This window comes from Budorcas taxicolor, chromosome X (genome assembly GCF_023091745.1).
Source record: "Budorcas taxicolor isolate Tak-1 chromosome X, Takin1.1, whole genome shotgun sequence".
In the NCBI taxonomy this organism is placed as follows: Eukaryota; Metazoa; Chordata; class Mammalia; order Artiodactyla; family Bovidae; genus Budorcas; species Budorcas taxicolor.
Genome location: NC_068935.1, coordinates 46,075,362 through 46,094,658, shown reverse-complemented (window position 1 = coordinate 46,094,658; position 19,297 = coordinate 46,075,362). Strand labels below are relative to the sequence as shown.

The window sequence follows — 19,297 nt, the reverse complement described above, 5'->3', positions numbered from 1 at the left end:
TTAAAGTGCCAGATTAGACTATTTTGCCTTAATTAGTTTAGCTTTCTTTGATTTGAACATGGCCCATTAATTTAAATTAAATAAGCAATTCAAAGCCTGTGGACAATAAATTAGATAAATGTAAATGTGAGGAACTGCAATCCCCTGGCTTTTTTTAAAGACAGTAAATATGTAAGACATCAGAACCAAATATTCCTTTTGATGATGATAATGAGATGTTCTTCACTGAGACTAAAACTGAGACTTATTTTTTAAATCCACAGACACTAGAAACATCCCGGCAACAAATTTTCTTACTTCTGTGGGTGAAAGTTGCCCTATTTCAAGAACAGTTTTAGAAGTTATGACCAAATTGTTTGCATGTTATGCTATTTTTCAAGAGACAGTTTGTGACAATGGTTTAAGAATCTCTTTACCACCCCATACTAGACACTTTGTTTCTGGTGATCATTTGTGGATGTTCATTACAAAGCTAAAGACATTGCTTTCCTCCACCCACTAGAGTCTGCCAGAACTTAACCTCTTTTACAGAAAACCTCCACAACTAGTAATTTGGATAAATGGTCAATGTACTGGACAATCACAGCAAAACCTAAGAGTTATTTGAATCAGTTGAGAGGTTGTTTCACAGAGCTCATTGGTAAATCCAACAAAAAGAACTGATGCAACTAATAAGAACCTACTATATAGAACAAGGAACTCTAGTTAATACTCTGTAATGACCTATATGGGAAAAAAACTCTAAAAAAGAGGGGAGATATATCTATCATATATATATAATAGATTTATCTATGTATATATACATAGATATATCTATATATAGATATAGTTCCCTGGGCTATAGAGTAGGACCTCGTTGTTTATCTATTGTCTATATAGTAGTGTGTATATGTTAATCCCAAATTCCTAATTCATTCTTCCCCCTCCCTTTCCCAACAGGGAACCCTCCTACACTGTTGGTGGGAATGTAAGTTGCTGCAGCCACTATGGGAAACAGTATGGAGGTTCCTTTCAAAACTATAAACAGAGTTACCATACGATCCAATGATCCCACTTTTGGGCATATATCCAGAGAAAACTCTAGTTCAAAAGAATAAACACACCCCAACATTCATAGAAGCACTATTTACATTAGCTAAGACATGGTAGCAACTTAAGTGTCCACTGACAGATAAATAGATACACAAGATGTGGTATATATACTACTTAGCCTTTAAAAAATGAAATAATGCCATTTGCAGCTATGCAAACGGACCTAGAGATTATCATACTAAATGAAGTAGGTCAGACAAAGACAAATACCATATGATATCACTTACATGTGGAATCTAAAATATCATACAAGTGAACTTATGTACAAAACAGAAACAGACCCACAGACATAGAAAACAAATTTATGGTAACCAGAAGGGAAAGGGAGGGGGAAGAATAAATTAGGAATTTGGGATTAACGTATACACACTACTATATAGACAATAGATAAACAACGAGGTCCTACTCTATAGCCCAGGGAACTATATTTATATAAGCAACCTATAATGGAAAGGAATATGAAAATGAATATATATGTGTAATTGAATCACTTTGAGGTACATCAGAAATGAACACAACATTGCAAATCAACTATACTTCAATTTTTAAATACCATTCAGGGTTAAGACAGCAAAATCTCATTGTTCAAAAGTTCATGCTCATTTGAGCTCTTCCATGGTCAAGTACATATACAGGCTTTACTCTGCTATATAGATAATTGTTCCCACTAGCTCTCTGATTGTTGCAAAGATTCTTTTGCCTGAGCAGCAGGTGCTAACTTGCAACACAGTAACCCATATTCAAAGGGTTCTAGTTTTAAATATAAGGGGAAAATGTAGCCACAGAAAAGTCAGTTTATGCTGTGAGTCCCTGGCAATATTAACACTTAAAATAACAGCTCTCTTCCCATCTGTGAATATTTTTTGCATAAGAATCCACTGTTGGTTTTCTCTTTCTTTCAAGAAAATAACCTGTGTTGAGAAAAGCACTGTGTCCAAGTGACAAAATCAGTTTCTAGGATGCATGGTCATCATAATTAAATAGTACAGCTTGGACTTACTACTGCACTATCAACCACTTAAAGCTGAAAATTGTTAACAAACCTACGTCCAGCTGAGATAGATATGTCTATCACAAATGTGCCATATTTGTGAAATGTGTCATGAGTCTTGCCACCACTCTAGTGCAATTACATTTTAAGCACCAATAACTCCATAGCTCTTTAGGAACTCAAGGGTTACTCCCTTAAACATTAAACACATCTGACAGAAATATTCATATGAATGCTTCCATAACTAAGAGCTAGCACTGACTGGAACATGAGGATCTGGGGCGACAGTGAAAAGAATGCCTCAGTCAATATAGGATGGTTATTAGAAAACCAGGAGCTTGTATGAAAAGACGGATACGAAGAAACAAGAAAAGTTAGGGGCTTTATCAGCCAGGGTCCAAGCAGGAAGCAGATGGTACACTCTTCCTGGATAATGTGAGAAAGAATAGCATAGGGACTATTTACAAAAGTGTGGGAGGGTTTAGGAAGAGCAACACAGAATTGTGAAATACCCCAGGAATAACAACAGGAGCTGTTACCAACCCTAGGTTTGAAAGGGTAAAGGAGAGAATGATTATTGGTACCAAGAAAGCATACAGAAATAGCCCAGACATATTGTGGGTTTGAATCGAGACCACTGCAATAAAGCAAATATTGCCATAATGTGAGTCGTGAAATTTTTGGTTTCCCAGTGCCTGTAAAAGTTTGGTTTATGCCATATTGTAGCCATAGCATTACGTCTTTACGTCTTAAAAAAAGAAAAAGTACATACCTGTGTTAGATAGGAAGTCAGGCGTGAGCAACGAGAGGTAGCTTAGCTGAAAAAAGATTCAAGCTTGTCTCTAAAACCCACCTCAGACACGCCCCAGTGGCCATGGGAAGGCTCACAGATATGCTACAAAATAACCACAGAGACTTTTCCACGTTTCCAACTCCAGCGCATGCGCCCTAGGCACACAGTGGATACAAACTAACCACAGGGGCTTCTCCAACTCCCACACATGTGCTCGTGATGCACAGCTGTGTCCTCAAAGGGTTCATAAATACTCTATACATATATACATCTGATTATAACAGACTGAATTCTGAAAAAGACATGTGCAATACAGCCTGTTGTTATGCAACTTGCAACTGTCAATAAAAACTGTCAGTCCACGCCCACCTAGATGAATATGTAAAAGCCTTGTCTTGAAAACCCCTGTACCTCATCATTCTGGTGCCAGTGCCTCTTTTGGTCTGGCCCACTCTCCCTTGAGGTGTTCTTTCTGTTCTTTCCTTAATAAACTTTTTTTTTTGCCACAGGTAAGACCTCAGATTCTTCTTTGTGTCCTTACCAAGAGCCGAGGCCCGCCAAGGAGGGTCCCCTTTGACCCTCTCAATAACTGCTAACACCTGAATTAAAAATACTTCCTTGCTTAAAAAAATGCTAACCATCATCTGAGTCTTCAGAGGGTTGTAATCTTTTTACTGGAAGAGGCTCTTGCTTTGATATTGATGGCTGCTGACCAATCAGAGTGGTGGTTGCAGAAGTTTGGGGTGGCTGTGGCAATTTCTTAAAATAGGATAACAGTGAGGTTTGCTGTATTGATTGATTATTCCTTTCACAAAAGATTTCTCTGTAGTGTGCAACACTGGTGCCATTTTACCCACAGTAGAACTTCTTTGAAAATCAGAGTCAATCCTTTCAAAAACTGCTGCTGCTTTATCAAATAAGTTTATGTAATATTTGAAATCCTTTGTTGTCATTTCAACAAACTCTACAGCATCTTTATCAGGAGTAGTTACGACCTTAAGAAACACCTTTCTTTGCTCATTCTTAAGAAGCAACTTCTCATCCTTTAAAATTTTATCATGAGATTGCAGCAATTCAGTCACATCTTCAGGCTCCACTTCTAATAGTTCTCTTGTTATTTCCACCACATCTGCATGACTCCTTCCACTGAAGTCTTGAATCCCACAGAGTCATCCACATGGGTTAGAATCAACTTCAAACTCATGTGGGCAGGAGGAGAAGGGGGCGACAGAGGATGAGATGGTTGGATGGCATCATCGAATCAGTGGACATGAGTTTGAGCAAACTCCGGGAGATAGCAAAGGATAGGGAAGTCTGGTGTGCTGTAGTCTATGGGATCACAAAGAGTCGGACATGACTTGGCAACTGAACAACAACAACTCTAGCTATGAAAGTCTTACATGGCATCTTCTTCCAATAGCAGGCTGTTTCGTTTCATTGAAAATGTGCTGTTCACAGCAGGATCCTCTATGACCCACCTCCCAGAATATTGGAAATAAAAGCAAAAATAAACAAATGGGACCTAATTAAAATTAAAAGCTTCTGCACAACAAAGGAAACTATAAGCAAGGTGAAAAGACAGCTTTCAGAATGGGAGAAAATAATAGCAAATGAAGCAACTGACAAATAACTAATCTCAAATATATACAAGCAACTCCTGCGACTCAATTCCAGAAAAATAAACGACCCAATCAAAAAATGGGCCACAGAACTAAATAGACATTTCTCCAAAGAAGACATACAGATGGCTAACAAACACATGAAAAGATGCTCAACATCACTCATTATCAGAGAAATGCAAATCAGAACCACAATGAGGCACCATTTCATGCCAGTCAGAATGGCTGCTATCCAAAAGTTTACAAGCAATAAATGCTGGAGAGGCTGTGGAGAAAAGGGAACCATCTTACACTGTTGGTAGGAATGCAAACTAGTACAGCCACTATGGAGAACAGTGTGGAGATTCCTTAAAAAAACTGGAAATAGAACTGCCTTATGACCCAGCAATCCCACTGCTGGCCATACACACCGAGGAAACCAGAATTGAAAGAGACACGTGTACCCCAATGTTCATCACAGCACTGTTTATAATAGCCAGGACATGGAAGCAATCTAGATGTCCATCAGCAGGTGAGTGGATAAGAAAGCTGTGGTACATATACACAATGGAGTATTACTCAGCCATCAAAAAGAATACATTTGAATCAGTTCTAATGAGGTGGATGAAACTGGAGCTGATTATACAAAGTGAAGTAAGCCAGAAAGAAAAACACTAATACAGTATACTAATGCATATATATGGAATTTAGAAAGATGGTAATGATAACCCTGTATGTGAGACAGCAAAAGAGACACAGATGTGTCGAGCAGTCTTTTGGACTCTGTGGGAGAGGGAGAGGGTGGGATGATATGGGAGAATGGCATTGAAACGTGTAATATCATATAAGAAATGAATCGCCAGTCCAAGTTCGATGCAGGATACAGGATGCTTGGGGCTGGTGCACTGGGATGATCCAGAGGGATGGTACGGGGAGGGAGGAGGGAGGGGGTTTCAGGATGGGGAACACGTGTACATCATGGCGGATTCATGTTGATGTATGGCAAAACCAATACAATATCGTAAATTAATTAGCCTCCAGTTAAAATAAATAAATTTAAATTTAAAAAAAGAAAATGCGCTGTTTAGTGTAGCCACCTTTGTTAGTTATCTTAACTAGATCTTCTGGATAACTTGCTGCAGCTTCTACATCAGCACTTGCTGCTTCACCTTGTACTTTTATGTTATGGAGAAAGTGTCTTTCCTTAAACCTCATAAACCAACCTCAGCTAGATTTAAACTTTTCTTCTATAGCTTCCTCACCTCTCTCAGCCTTCATAGAAGTGGAGAGAGTTAAGACCTTGTTTTGAATCAGGCTTTGGCTTAAGGGAATATTGTGGCTGCTTTGATCTTCTATCTAGATCAGTAAAACCTTCTCCACATCAGCAATAAGGCTGCTTCATATTCTTATCCTTTGTGTGTTTACTGGAGTAGCACTTTTAATTTCCTTCAAGAACTTCTTTGCATTCACAACTTGGCTAACTATTTAGCACAGACACCAAACTTCCGGCCTCCTGGCTTCTGATGCGCCCTTCTCACTAAGCATAATCATTTCTAGGTTTTTGATCTAAAGTGAGAGACATGTGACTCAAGTTCACCATCTTATATGAGCATAGTTAGTGTACTCAAAACAATGACAAAAGTAACATCAAAGATCACTGATCACAGATCACCATAACAAATATAATAATAATAAAAAGTTTGATATATTGTGACAAGTACCAAAATGTGAACCAGAGACACAAAGTGAGTAAATGCTGTTGGAAAAATGGTGATGATAGACTTGCTGGATGCAGGGTTGCCTCATACCTTCACTTTGTAAAAAATGTAGTATCTGCAAAGCACAATAAAATGAAGCATGATAAAATGAGGTGTGCCTGTACTAATATGGAGAGGGTTATGTGACAGGAGCTGTGGCCTTTCATAGAGGGACGTTGTCATCCCACTGTTGGCCAGTAGTGAGGAAAGCAGGGGAATACGCTCCAATATCACTGTCAACTTTTCTCCTACCTGTCATTGTCTCCCATTGGCCAAACCCAACAAGAAGTTGAAGGCAAGAGAATTTATTGATGTAAGTCTACTCAAGGCAGCCACCAGGGTAATAAGCAAGGTAGAAAAAGAATACTAAATTTTCCACTATATGGCTTTATGGAAAAAAGTTATCTCATGCCTGCATGTCTCTCAAGGTGGATGTGATTATAAATAGGTTCAGTGTGAAGAAGTGAACTAACTTATTTTAATTAATTGATGTATTTGAAGAACAATATAAGTACAATTACAATTTTATGGCATAATTTTCTCTGTACACTGGTTGCAGATTTTGATAAATAAAGTATGTGGCATAGCAGAGAACTTAGTATCAGAAGATCTGAGCTTGAGTTCTGACTCTGCAAACTGACATGCTCTGTGACGTCTGATAAGGATTTTACTTCTCCGAGCTTAGTTTATATTGGGTTATCCAAAAAAGTTCATTCAGGTTTTCCCATAATATCTTACAGAAGAAGCAACTCAATATATGAGTAAAATGGATAAGAATACTTGTTCTATTTGCTCATACCCCAAAGAGTAGTTGTATGGATCAGATGAAAATACACTAAAAAAATGTATGAACCAGAATGTCTCTTCTAACACAAGTGTCTACTCTCCTAGCATTGCAAAATGGAGTTTAAAGATAAATGCTGGGCATGTAGAGAAAGAAGCTGACTTTTCGTTGTTATTTTTTTTTTTTTAATACTGACAGATCTATCTCCTTCCACCCAGACAGGACTCTGCTGGCTTCCCACCAGATCTAATTAGGTTTTAAATGAGATTCAGGAAGACATAATAGCTTATTCTGATTGTTCTTTTTATATCATACAGTCTCTAAATATTCATTGTGCTCATATGATTAAGCCGTAAATCAGTGGGCTTTTTTGAATTTTTTATTTTGCCCCATATATTTGACTCTTAACTTCATATCAGTTTTTACTCTTTTCATATTGCCTTTACTCAATTTGCTTTGTTTGAAAAGCTCCTAATCATATTTCAACACCCTAAGTAAATATCCCCTTTTCCGGAAAGCTCTTCCTTATTCCCATCTAAGTAGATTTGTACCTTTTCTGTTTGGTATATATAGTGCTTGGAACATATCTCTTTTCTCAGAGGTATCATTTTCACTGTATTAGAATTATTTGCTTTTTTTTCTGTATTTCCCAGTAGACTGAGGGTCTTGAACATAGGGGCCATGCCCTATCTGGGGTTCTATTATATTTCCACCAAGCAGCCTGGCACTTCATATGGGCTCAGTTCATTGGAACTCAAGTTCTTGGGATAGGTTTAAATAAATTAATAAAGAAATGCAGAAGTCTAGTTTAAGTGAAGTATCATTTCTACTCCTCAAATTAGTTTATCAGACTCAGACTGCTAATATTTGGGACAAAATACTCACTGTTTTCTTTTAGGCTAGAGCTTTAGCAGAAAATAAGACACTGACTTTGATGAAAGTTCTCAGTAGGGTCTCAAGCTAAGAGTAATCATAAATGCATATGTTGAGGAAAAACTTGCCTGAAAAAGGAACTTGGAAAATTTTACCAAACTCTTCAAAGCTGCAGTCGTTTGAGTTGTTGTGGATAAGGTTTTGTTACCGTTTTTTTCAGTTAGTACCTGTTTTCCACTTTTGCTAATTCATTTTTGTTATCTACGAGTACTCACTAGCAGACATATTGTAACAAGTGCCAGAGGTTTAAGAAAAAAAAACATTTATGGGAATAAATAATTAAAATCGAAAATATTATATCCATTGACTCACTCCCTGCCTCCACCACTACCATACACAAAGACAGACAACTTAATGGTAAACACACGTATAATCAGCATTCCGTGACACCTAGTTTGTTCTGATGGCCTTTTTCTTAGCCAGAATTTGTGAGCTTTGAAGATAAAAGCAGTGGCTCAAGAGGACGATTGCTCTGCCTCTGCCTCTATGAGATAGATGGACTGATGGACAGTAGCGGACGATTCTGAAAGTTCTGTTTGTGTTTATCTGATCTTAAGGGTTGGTGTAAAGAATGGGGAAGCATATTTGAGATTCTGTACATGAGTTTCCCTCTTTTGTAACAAATAAAGGAAAAACTGATGCTTAGATTCTATTAGTATGTTTTTTGAAATGTCCTTTCAAAATACCTGAGGGTTCAAAGGATAACTTTGTACAGGTCAGCATGACCCAGTGAGAAGTGTTTTGAGTTTTAAAAAAAATGTTCTCCTTAAAGAAGACAATGTAGCTGAACCCTCACTCTCCTTTGTCTGTAATTTAGGAGGCAATACAACAATGAATCATAAGTGCTTCTCTCCACTTCTAGAGAGTTCCAGGCTTGGGGGAGAAAGACTTGTGGAAAGCTGGCTCTACTGCAGTAGGCAGAAATTGTAAAAAGTATTACAAACATCAATGCCTTGAGCATCAACTTTACTACACATTAGTGCTCCCTGGAATAGGCCAGAAAACGAGGAACAGAGGCTATCAGGGTACTAATGCAGCTGAGCCATGGTTTAATAGGAGCCATTGACATTGTCCACCAGGAGCAAAATCCATCTGTGTGGTGGCATGTGCCCAAACTATAAGAGTGTTCCATATTTCAGCAAAAGGATAATGAATGAGAGATGGAAATATTAAATAGTTTGTCTTATTTCTTATATCTTTCCATTTGCATCAGTCCTTTCAACATAAGCTTTTTTTTAAATGCCCAATTTTGAAGGGTGCTTAATTTCATTGAACTATGTACTTGTGTTAGGGAGAAGTGAAATAGAACATAAATTATTGAAGCTAGCTCATAGAAATCATTCTATAATGCACACATCTCCCTCTTCTGTTTAATCCACATTCTGACTTTCGAAAAGAAAGCAGGCAGATCTGATTTTCAAGAGCACAAATGCTTATAATAGTTTCATTTCCTCTAGCATTCTGCCAGCTCATCCTTTATTTCTTCAGATTTAAATTCTTCAAAAAGTCTTAATTTCTTCAAATGCCATGACTCTTTCATAGCTGGTATAGTGTAACAGTCCTGGGCCAAAGCAGAATAACTGAATCTTAGTCCTAACTCCATCTGCTGACTGCGTGGCTTTGGACAAGTCATTTCATCTAATAATGTCTCAGTTTCACCATCAATAAAATGGTTATATTACCATCCTGCTTACCACACAGAGTGAAATGCATCATACATTATGAATGTGAAGAGTATTCCATCTGCAAAGAGATACACAAATGTAAGTAACCATGTCCCTCTTCCTGTGGGATAGCAGGGAACAGCACAACCATTTCCTGACCAAGAATTGTCCAGGGACAGAAAGCAAAATGAATAACTGAATCATAGAGCCTGTCCTAACCCTCAGAGAACAAGCCTATGTGTTTAAATACTGCATGCATAAGCCTAACATATCTAGAGATGTGTCTAAAACAAAACTCATATAATCAGAAAAATTGAGGGTGAGAAGTCACCTGAAAGATCTAGTCCTCACTCTATTTGATGGATGGAGAAGCTGAGGTTTTCTTCTCAACTAAAACAAGGTTTTCTTTCTCACTTTCCAATATATCTCTTGGTCAGGTTTCATCTTGACTCTCTCTTCAAACCAGTTAATTGCCAAAACCTTGGACTTCCCTGGTCGCTCAGACGGTAAAGTGTCTGTCTACAATGCAGGAGACCCGGGTTCGATCCCTGGGTTGGGAAGAGCCCCTGGAGAAGGACATGGCAATCCACTCCAGTACTATTGCCTGGAAAATCCCATGGACAGAGGAGCCTGGTAGGCTACAGTCCATGGGGTTGCAAAGAGTCAGACACGACTGAGCCACTTCACTTCACTTCACCTTCGCAATGGCTAGCTATTTTTTTCCCATTCATCCTCTTTCAACCATCTTCCCTGGTGGCTCAGATGGTAAAGCGTCTGTCTACAATGCAGGAGACCCAGGTTCAATCCCTGGGTTGGGAAGATCCTCTGGAGAAGGAAATGGCAACCCACTCCGGTACTCTTGCCTGGAAAATCCCATGGACAGAGGAGCGTTGTAAGCTACAGTCCATGAGGTTGCAAAGAGTCGGACACGACTGAGCGACTTTACTTTCACTTTCACTTTCATCCTCTTTCAGGAACTAACAATACTTCATGCCTGTTCTCCTCTAGTAACCTCCTAGTTTGCTTCCCTTTCCTCCCCAGTTTATCTTCATGTTACCAGGGAAATGTTCCTAAATGATTACTTTTATCATGTTGCTTCACTGACAAAGTATTTTAAATGGGCACCCTGTGGTTGTGCGATACACATTAAAGTCCTTAGTCTAACTTGTAAGATTCCCCACAATGTGTCTCTGATACTCCTAGTATTTTCCCTACTGTTCTACATGAATCCCATTAGCCCTGGAAAACTGGAATCCTTTACTATTCCTCCAAAGCCCTCCCTAGAATACACAGGTCTTTTTTTGCTACTAGGATCCAGTCATCCTCTTCTGGTGTATGTGTGCTACGTCATTTCAGTTTTGTATGACTCTTTGTCACCCCATGGACTGTAGCTGGTCAGGCTCCTCTGTCCATGGGATTCTCCAGGCAAGAATACTGGAATGGGTTGCCATGTCCTCCTCCAGGGGATCTTCCTGACCCAGGGATTGAACCAGGGTCTCTTGCATTGGCAGGCAAGTTCTTTACCACTAATACTACCTGGGAAGCCCATTCCTCTTCCAGTAGCCAATCAACGTTTTTCTGGGGAACAATCCAACCCCTATTGAACAGAAGCTTGGTAGACCATCAGACAAGGTATTCAAAGTGGGAATGTGGCTCTAATTGGCCCAAACCCTTTCTGTCTGGAATTTTCACTCAAAATAAAGTTATATAAGTACTAAACACAAACAGCTGGCCTGACTGATCCAGAAAGTGATCCCTGAGATATTGTTAATTAGATCATACTCTCTAGGATTCTCTGCTCTCTATCCATTCAGAAGTTTGGTTCCACAGCATTTCCTTAAATTTTCTAAGCTATCTCACATCCTTTCAAGAAATGTTCTCTTTTGCACATTTTGTCAGGACAAGTTGCTCTTATTATCAAGAGTTCAGCTGAGCTTGGAGAGACGGCTGAGCTGCTAGATGCTGGAGGAGCCCATTAAAGCCATAGGCCCCAAAATGAAAGCGTTCAGCCTTTCATCACTCTCTGTGAAATTATGAGCAAGAGGCTATAATCAAAGCAAGTACTGATGCCCCCATTCCATTTTTTCCCATGGAACTGTGCACCCACAGAGGGTCAGGTGATCAGTGCACATGCGAGGGTCATCTTACTGTGGAGGGACTCTGGAACAAAAGGGCTCTGACATTTTTACAGACCCTGAGGTGATGCAGGGGAGAGGTATGGAGAAGAGCTCAGAGTGGAGAAGTCTTGGGTTGTAAGTCAGAGTGGGGAAGTGTCTTTAATATTTTCCCCTCCTCTCCTGATAAGGAGACCTGGGCAAAGCTCCTGAAGAGGATTTCTGTCCAAGGCCTGAGATAAAGGGACCTAGGAATGAAGGCACAGGGTTAGAAATGCAAACGCGTGAAGTGGGTGACTGGCCAGAGGGATCTGTCACTGAGCACTGCTCCCCTCAGAGGCTGTGGTGTTGTGACTGTGCCCTGAGTCTAGCGTGGGGAGGGAAGCTTTACTTCATGAAGCCAGGGAAAGCTTTGTAACTTTGGCTGGGCCTGAAAACTCACACAAACTCTCTTTTATCAGTGCCCTTCTTTCTTCCCCAGTTACTCTTCCTATCTAAAGCTACCCAACTCCAAGGCGAAGTTCATCTTCCTTACTTGAAGCCTTATAGATCAGTCCAGTCCGTATTCGATCGTTTCTTCCTCTAAAGCCTCATGTCATCTATTTGGAGGTAATTCCCTTGAAAAGATACTAACAGGTATGACCTTCATGACAACTATAAATTACTCACTTTTTATTTCTTGCCTCCTCACCTCAGATGGCACTATCTTTAGGTAAAGAGTTATTTTTACCTTTCACATGTCTGTAATTCTTAACTCAATTATGTGTGTAGTAAATGATTCATACAATTAATTGCGTGTGTGTGTGTGTAGTCTGTAGTGTGTGATTGGAAAGGCACATGTCCTAAAATCTCCCCCAAATGATTCTTGATGTGACTGTTATAGTAAGAAAGTTGTATCTACTATCTCCAAGGGTAACACAGTATCAGTGATTGCTTTTCTTATTATCCATTAGCACTCATCTTAAGGAAAGATTACTTCTGTATGTCAGCCAGAGGTCTAAGGAGAGTAGCATTTATTAAATAAGCACCATGTGCCAGAAGGATGCAGACATTTTCCAATACTTATTGATTCCCTACAGGAATCCTGAAACAGGCATTTTCTCCATTTAAAAGAAGATGATATTGGGGCACAGAAAGTAATTTAATTTTCCTATGATCTCACAGTTCTTACGTGACAGAGATTGCATTAAACCCAAGTTCATTTGAATATCAACTCTATTATATTTTCCAAGAAAAATTCCTAAAGATACCATGAATGCCATAAAGAGGCATCACAGTGTGATAGGAGATGGATGATTGCCAAAGACCACCCCATAAAAAAGTTCCTTCTACAAAATTATTAGACTGAAATAAATTAAAGAAAAGCTAAGTAAATGGAATGATGTCTCATGTTCATTGGAAGACTTAATATTATTAAGATGCCAACAATCCTCAAATTGATCTACAGGTTCAATGCAATGCCTATGAAAATCCAACCTGCCTTTTTTTTTTTTTTTTTGCAAAGATTAACAAGTTGATCTTCAATTTCATATAGAAATGTAAGGGACCGAAAATAGGCAAAACAATCTGTGAAAGACTTACTACACTGCCCCAGCAATAAATATACTGCACTACTGGCCTAAAGGTAGACATATAAATCAATGTAATAGAATTAAGAATCTATAAATAAACCCATACATCTATGAGCAATTGACTTTTTCTATTTCAGAGCTCTATTTTGTTCTATTGGTCTGCCTGTTTGTTTTGCATCGGTATCAGGCTGTCTTAATGACAAAAATTCACCTTATCACATTAATAAATTCAGGAAGAAAAATATATCAATGTGCCAAACAGGCATCTGACAATATCCAGCAGGCATTTTTAATAAAAGAAAAACTAAATAGGGACTGAAGGAAACAAGTGAACCATACAATGTGTGTTTATTTCAAACATGGAACAAATATGACACTAAGTGATTTCCATTAAGCTGGGTAAAATAACTAGATGCTTGTTATCACCACTAATCCTAAATCTTGTTCTGGAAATTATGGTCTATTAAAATAAGAGTAACAAAATAATCATTGTAAATATTCAGAAAAATAATATCTATTTGTAATTGACATAACTGCCTAAACAAATCAAGAGTCTAGTAAAAAATAAATTTTAAAGGTTATTGGGTAATAAAGAAAACTATGATTAAGAGCAATTGATTTTTGACAATGGTGCCAAGATCATGTAATGGGAAAATAATAGTCTTTTCGACAGATGGTGCTGGGACAACTGGATACCCACATACAACAGACTGTAATTGGACATCTACCTTGCACCATATAAAAAAATGAACTCAAAATGGATCGATGACCTAAATGTAACAGCTAAAACCATACATCCTTTAGAAGAAAACATAGGAATAAATCATATGATCTTGGATAAGGCAACAACAACAGTTTCTTAGACACAACATAAGCATATCTTAGATACGACATGAGCACAGGCAACTAAAGAAAAAAAAACAGATAAGCTGGATTTGACCAAAAAATTTTAAGCTTGTGTGTCAATAGATATTTTCAAGAAAGTGAAAAGTAACCCATCAGTCAGTTCAGTGCAGTCGCTCGGTCGTGTCTCTTTCAGTTCAGTTCAGTTCAGTTCAGTCGCTCAGTCGTGTCCGACTCTTTGCGAACCCATGAATTGCAGCACACCAGGCCTCCCTGTCCATCACCAACTCCCGGAGTTCACTCAGATTCACGTCCATCGAGTCAGTGATGCCATCCAGCCATCTCATCCTGTGTCATCCCCTTCTCCTCCTGTCCCCAATCCCTCCCAGCATCAGAGTCTTTTCCAATGAGTCAGCTCTTCACATGAGGTGGCCAAAGTACTGGAGTTTCAGCTTCAGCATCATTCCTTCCAAAGAAATCCCAGGGCTGATCTCCTTCAGAATGGACTGGTTGGATCTCCTTGCAGTCCAAAGGACTCTCGAGAGCCTTCTCCAACACCACAGTTTAAAAGCATCAATTCTTAGGTGCTCAGCTTTCTTCACAGTCCAACTCTCATAGAATGGGATAAAATGTTTGCAAATTATGTCCCATAAAAGACTTATTTTCAGAATATAAGAACTCATAAAATGACAAATTTTAAAAATTGAGTCTTAAACATTTTTCTTTTCAGAAAATACACATATGCCCAATAATCACACAGAAAGATGCTCAATATCATTATTCAACCAGAAAGTGCAAATCAAAGCCATAATGAGATACCTCTTCATACCCATCGGGATATCTATAATCAAAAAGACAAATAATAAGTGTTGGCAAGGCTGTGGAGAAATTGAAAACCTCAAACACTGCTCAGGGGGATGTAAAATGGTATAGCTGCTTTGGAAAACAGCCTGGCAATTCTTCAAAAGGTTAAACATATGGGAATCATGTGACCCAGGGATTTTACTCCTAGGCTCAGCAGCTAAGGAATCCACCTGCAATGCAGGAGTCACAGGAGATCCCTGGATTCAATCCTTGGGTCAAAAAGATCCCCTGGAGGAGGAAACGGCAACCCACTCCAGTATTCTCCCCCTGAAAAACCCCATGGACAGAGAGGAGCCTGACAAGCTATAGTTCACAGGGCTGCAAAGAGTCAGACCTAACTGAGCGAGTAAGCACGTATATATCCAAGTGTAAGGAAAACATACATCCACGCAAAAACGTGTATATGAGTACTTATAGCAGTACAATTCATAAAAGCCTAAACGTGGGAATAACCTAATGTTCATAACATTCAGTTTAGTTCAGTTCAGTCGCTCGGTCGTGTCCGACTCTTTGTGACCCCATGAATCGCAGCACGCCAGGCCTCCCTGTCCATCACCAACTCCCGGAGTTCACTCAGACTCACGTCCATCGAGTCAGTGATGCCATCCAGCCATCTCATCCTCTGTCGTCTCCTTCTCCTCCTGCCCCCGATCCCTCCCAGCAAGAGTGTTTTCCAATGAGTCAACTCTTCGCATGAGGTGGCCAAAGTACTGGAGTTTTGGCTTTAGCATCATTCCTTCCAAAGAACACCCAAGGCTGATCTCCTTCAGAATGGACTGGTTGGATCTCCTTGCAGTCCAAGGGACTCTCAAGAGTCTTCTCCAATACCACAGTTCAAAAGCATCAATTCTTTGGCGCTCACCTTTCTTCACAGTCCAACTCTCACATCCATATATTAAATAAAACTTGATGTATCTATACAATTAAATATTATGAACAAATAAAATGGAATATTACTGATATATGCTTCAACATAGATAAACTTTAAAAACATTATGCTAAATTAAATAAGTAGATACAGAAAGCCATATACTATATGGTGCCACTTTTATGAGATGTTTAGAATAAGCAAATGTATAGAAACAGAAAGTAGGTTAGTGGTTTCCAGGGTCTGAGAGTAGAAGAGGAGAATGGGGATTGACAGCTTTAGGGGTGATGAAAAAGTTCTAAAACTGGATGATGGTGATGGTTGCACAGCACTATGAAGATACTAAAACCCACTGAATTCTCTGTTATACTACTGAATCTTATAACATGAATTATACTTCAATAAGACTGTTAAAAATTAGGTTATTTGCATTGGTCTTCTATAAGGGGATAGAAATTTTCTAGATTTTTTTAACCTTTCAATTTTTGCCCTCCCCACAATGTGGTCCAATCTCATGTGTATATTTTATAGTTTCATATCTGTTTCTGGTTTTTAATGTAGCCTAAAACGAAAAAAGTTCAGTTTCTCCAATTTCACTGGTTCTGAGGGAAGACTTGGGTCACAGATGGACAGACATCTGTGTGCCTATCTAAATAAGCTTAGTCATTCCCACTTCCCTTACACATAGATGGCATAGTTTTGAAAGGCAGGATAAAGTCCTAGCTAACACACTTCTAATCTCAAAAAAAATATCTAGAATTCTTTTTTGTTTTTTAATTTTATTATTATTATTATTATTTTTACTTTACAATATTGCGTTGGTTTTGCCCTAAATCAACATGAATCCACCACAGGTGTACACATGTTCCGAATCCTGAACCCCTTCCCACCTCCCTCCCCATACCATCCCTCTGGGTCATCCCAGTGCACCAGCCCCAAGCATCCTGTATCCTGCATCGAACCTAGACTGGCGATTCGTTTCTTATATGATATTATACATGTTTCAATGCCATTCTCCCAAATCACCCCACCCTCTTCCTCTCCCACAGAGTCCAAAAGACTGTTCGATACATCTGTGTCTCTTTTGCTGTCTCACATAAAGGGTTATCATTACCATCTTTCTAAATTTCATATATATGCATTAGTATACTGTATTGGTGTTTTTCTTTCTGGCTTACTTTACTCTGTATAATCGGCTCCAGTTTCATCCACCTCATTAGAACTGATTCAAATGTATTCTTTTTGATGGCTGAGTAATATTCCATTGTGTATATGTACCACTGCTTTCTTATCCATTCATCTGCTGATGGACATCTAGGTTGCATCCATGTCCTGGCTATTATAAACAGTGCTGCGATGAACATTGGGGTACACATGTCTCTTTCAATTCTGGTTTCCTTGGTGTGTATGGCCAGCAGTGGGATTGCTGGGTCATAAGGCAGTTCTATTTCCAATTTTTTAAGGAATCTCCACACTGTTCTCCATAGTGGCTGTACTAGTTTGCATTCCCACCAACAGTGTAAGAGGGTTCCCTTTTCTCCACAGCCTCTCCAGCATTTATTGCTTGTAGACTTTTGGATCGCAGTCATTCTGACTGGCATGAAATGGTACCTCATTGTGGTTTTGATTTGCATTTCTCTGATAATGAGTGATGTTGAGCATCTTTTCATGTATTTGTTAGCCATCCGTATGTCTTCTTTGGAGAAATGTCTGTTTAGTTCTGTGGCCCATTTTTTGATTGGGTCGTTTATTTTTCTGGAATTGAGTCGCAGGAGTTGCTTGTATATTTTTGAGATTAGTTATTTGTCAGTTGCTTCATTTGCTATTATTAGGATTCTTTAAACCAAGTGACACAGCTACATTTTTCTACTCACTGAAAGTTACTTGAGTATATTACTTATATTTCAATCAGAAAGAATATTTCATCATTTTGGCAAACATTTTTTTGTAGTTAATGTGTTACTTTTCTCCTGAAATGCAATGACAATGCTCAGTACTTTCTCTACTATTTGGAAAAGTCCCATGTATGCAGTGGAATGTAATTATACTGACTAGCAACCAACAAAGGAATGTAAAAATTTGCATATCTAAAATTCAGAAATATCTGTAAGCTGCACCTCTCTGTCTCTTAGCTTCATATAATAGGTTTAGAATGGATAAAAGAAAGGGTTTGACATAACAGAATTTTTTAATTTTTTACAGAATTTTGAAGGTTACACTCCATTTACAGTTTTACAAAGTATTGGCTATTCTCTCCATGCTGTACAATACATCCTTGTAGCCTATCTTACTCCCAGTTGTTTGTACCTCCCACAACCCTACCTCTATATTGCCCCTATATCCCTCTCAACTGGTAACCACTAGTTTGTTCTCTATATCTGTGAATCAGCTTTGTCTTTGTGCTATATTCACTATTTTGCTGTATTTTTTAGATTTCACTTATAAATTATATCATATAGCATTTGCCTTTCTCTGTCTGACTTTTTTCACTTAGCATAATGCTAAGTCTATCCATATTGTGATAAATAGCAAAATTGCATTCTTTTTTATGGCCAAGTAGTATTCCATTGTGAATATCGATTACATTTGTTGGTAAACACTTAGGTTGCTTCCATATCTTGGCTATTGTAAATACATTGTTATGAACATTGGGGTACATGCATCTTTTCAAAGTAGTGTTTTTGTCTTTTTATTTGGTATTTTGTTTTGGATATATACCTAGGGGTGGAATTCCTGGGTCATATGATCTATTTTTGGTTTTTTGAGGAATCTCCATACTGTTTTCCACAGTGGCTGTACCAATTTACATTCCCACCAACAGTGTACGTGGACTTCTGTTTCTCTATAACCTTGCCAACATTTGTTATTTGTGTTCTTTTTGATGATAGTCATTCTGACAGGTGTGAGATGATATCTCATTATATGAGGTCAGCATCACCCTGATACCAAAACCAAAAAAGATATCACACAAATAAATTACAGGTGAATATCACTGATGAGCATAAATGCAAAAATCTTCAAAAAACACTAGCAAACCAAATCCAACAATACATTAAAATAATCATTCACTGTGATCAAGTGGAATTTTTCCCAGGGATGCAAGGATTTTTCAATATTTACAAATCAATCAATGTGCCACAAACATATTAACAAATTGATGAGTAAAAGCCATATGATCATGTCAATAGATGTAGAAAAAGCTTTTGATAAAATTAATTTATGACAAAAACTCTCCAGAAATTGGGCATAGAGGAACATACCTCAAAATAATAAAGTCCATATATGACAACCCTACAGCTAACATCATGGTCAACTTAGTGAAAAGTTGAAAGCATTTCCTCTAAGATGAGGAACAGGACAAGGATACTCACTCTCACCACTTTTATTCATCATAGTTTTAGAAGTCCTAGCCACAGCAGTCAGAG

General features: G+C 38.4%; 1 non-coding gene across 1 annotated transcript; it reads left to right on the top strand.

The window, feature by feature from the left end:
* The first annotated feature begins 10,359 nt into the window (after positions 1-10,359).
* Positions 10,360-10,431, top strand: TRNAC-ACA (transfer RNA cysteine (anticodon ACA)). The gene has a single exon. It is a non-coding gene; the product is annotated as a tRNA-Cys (tRNA).
* The last annotated feature ends 8,866 nt before the right edge of the window (positions 10,432-19,297 follow it).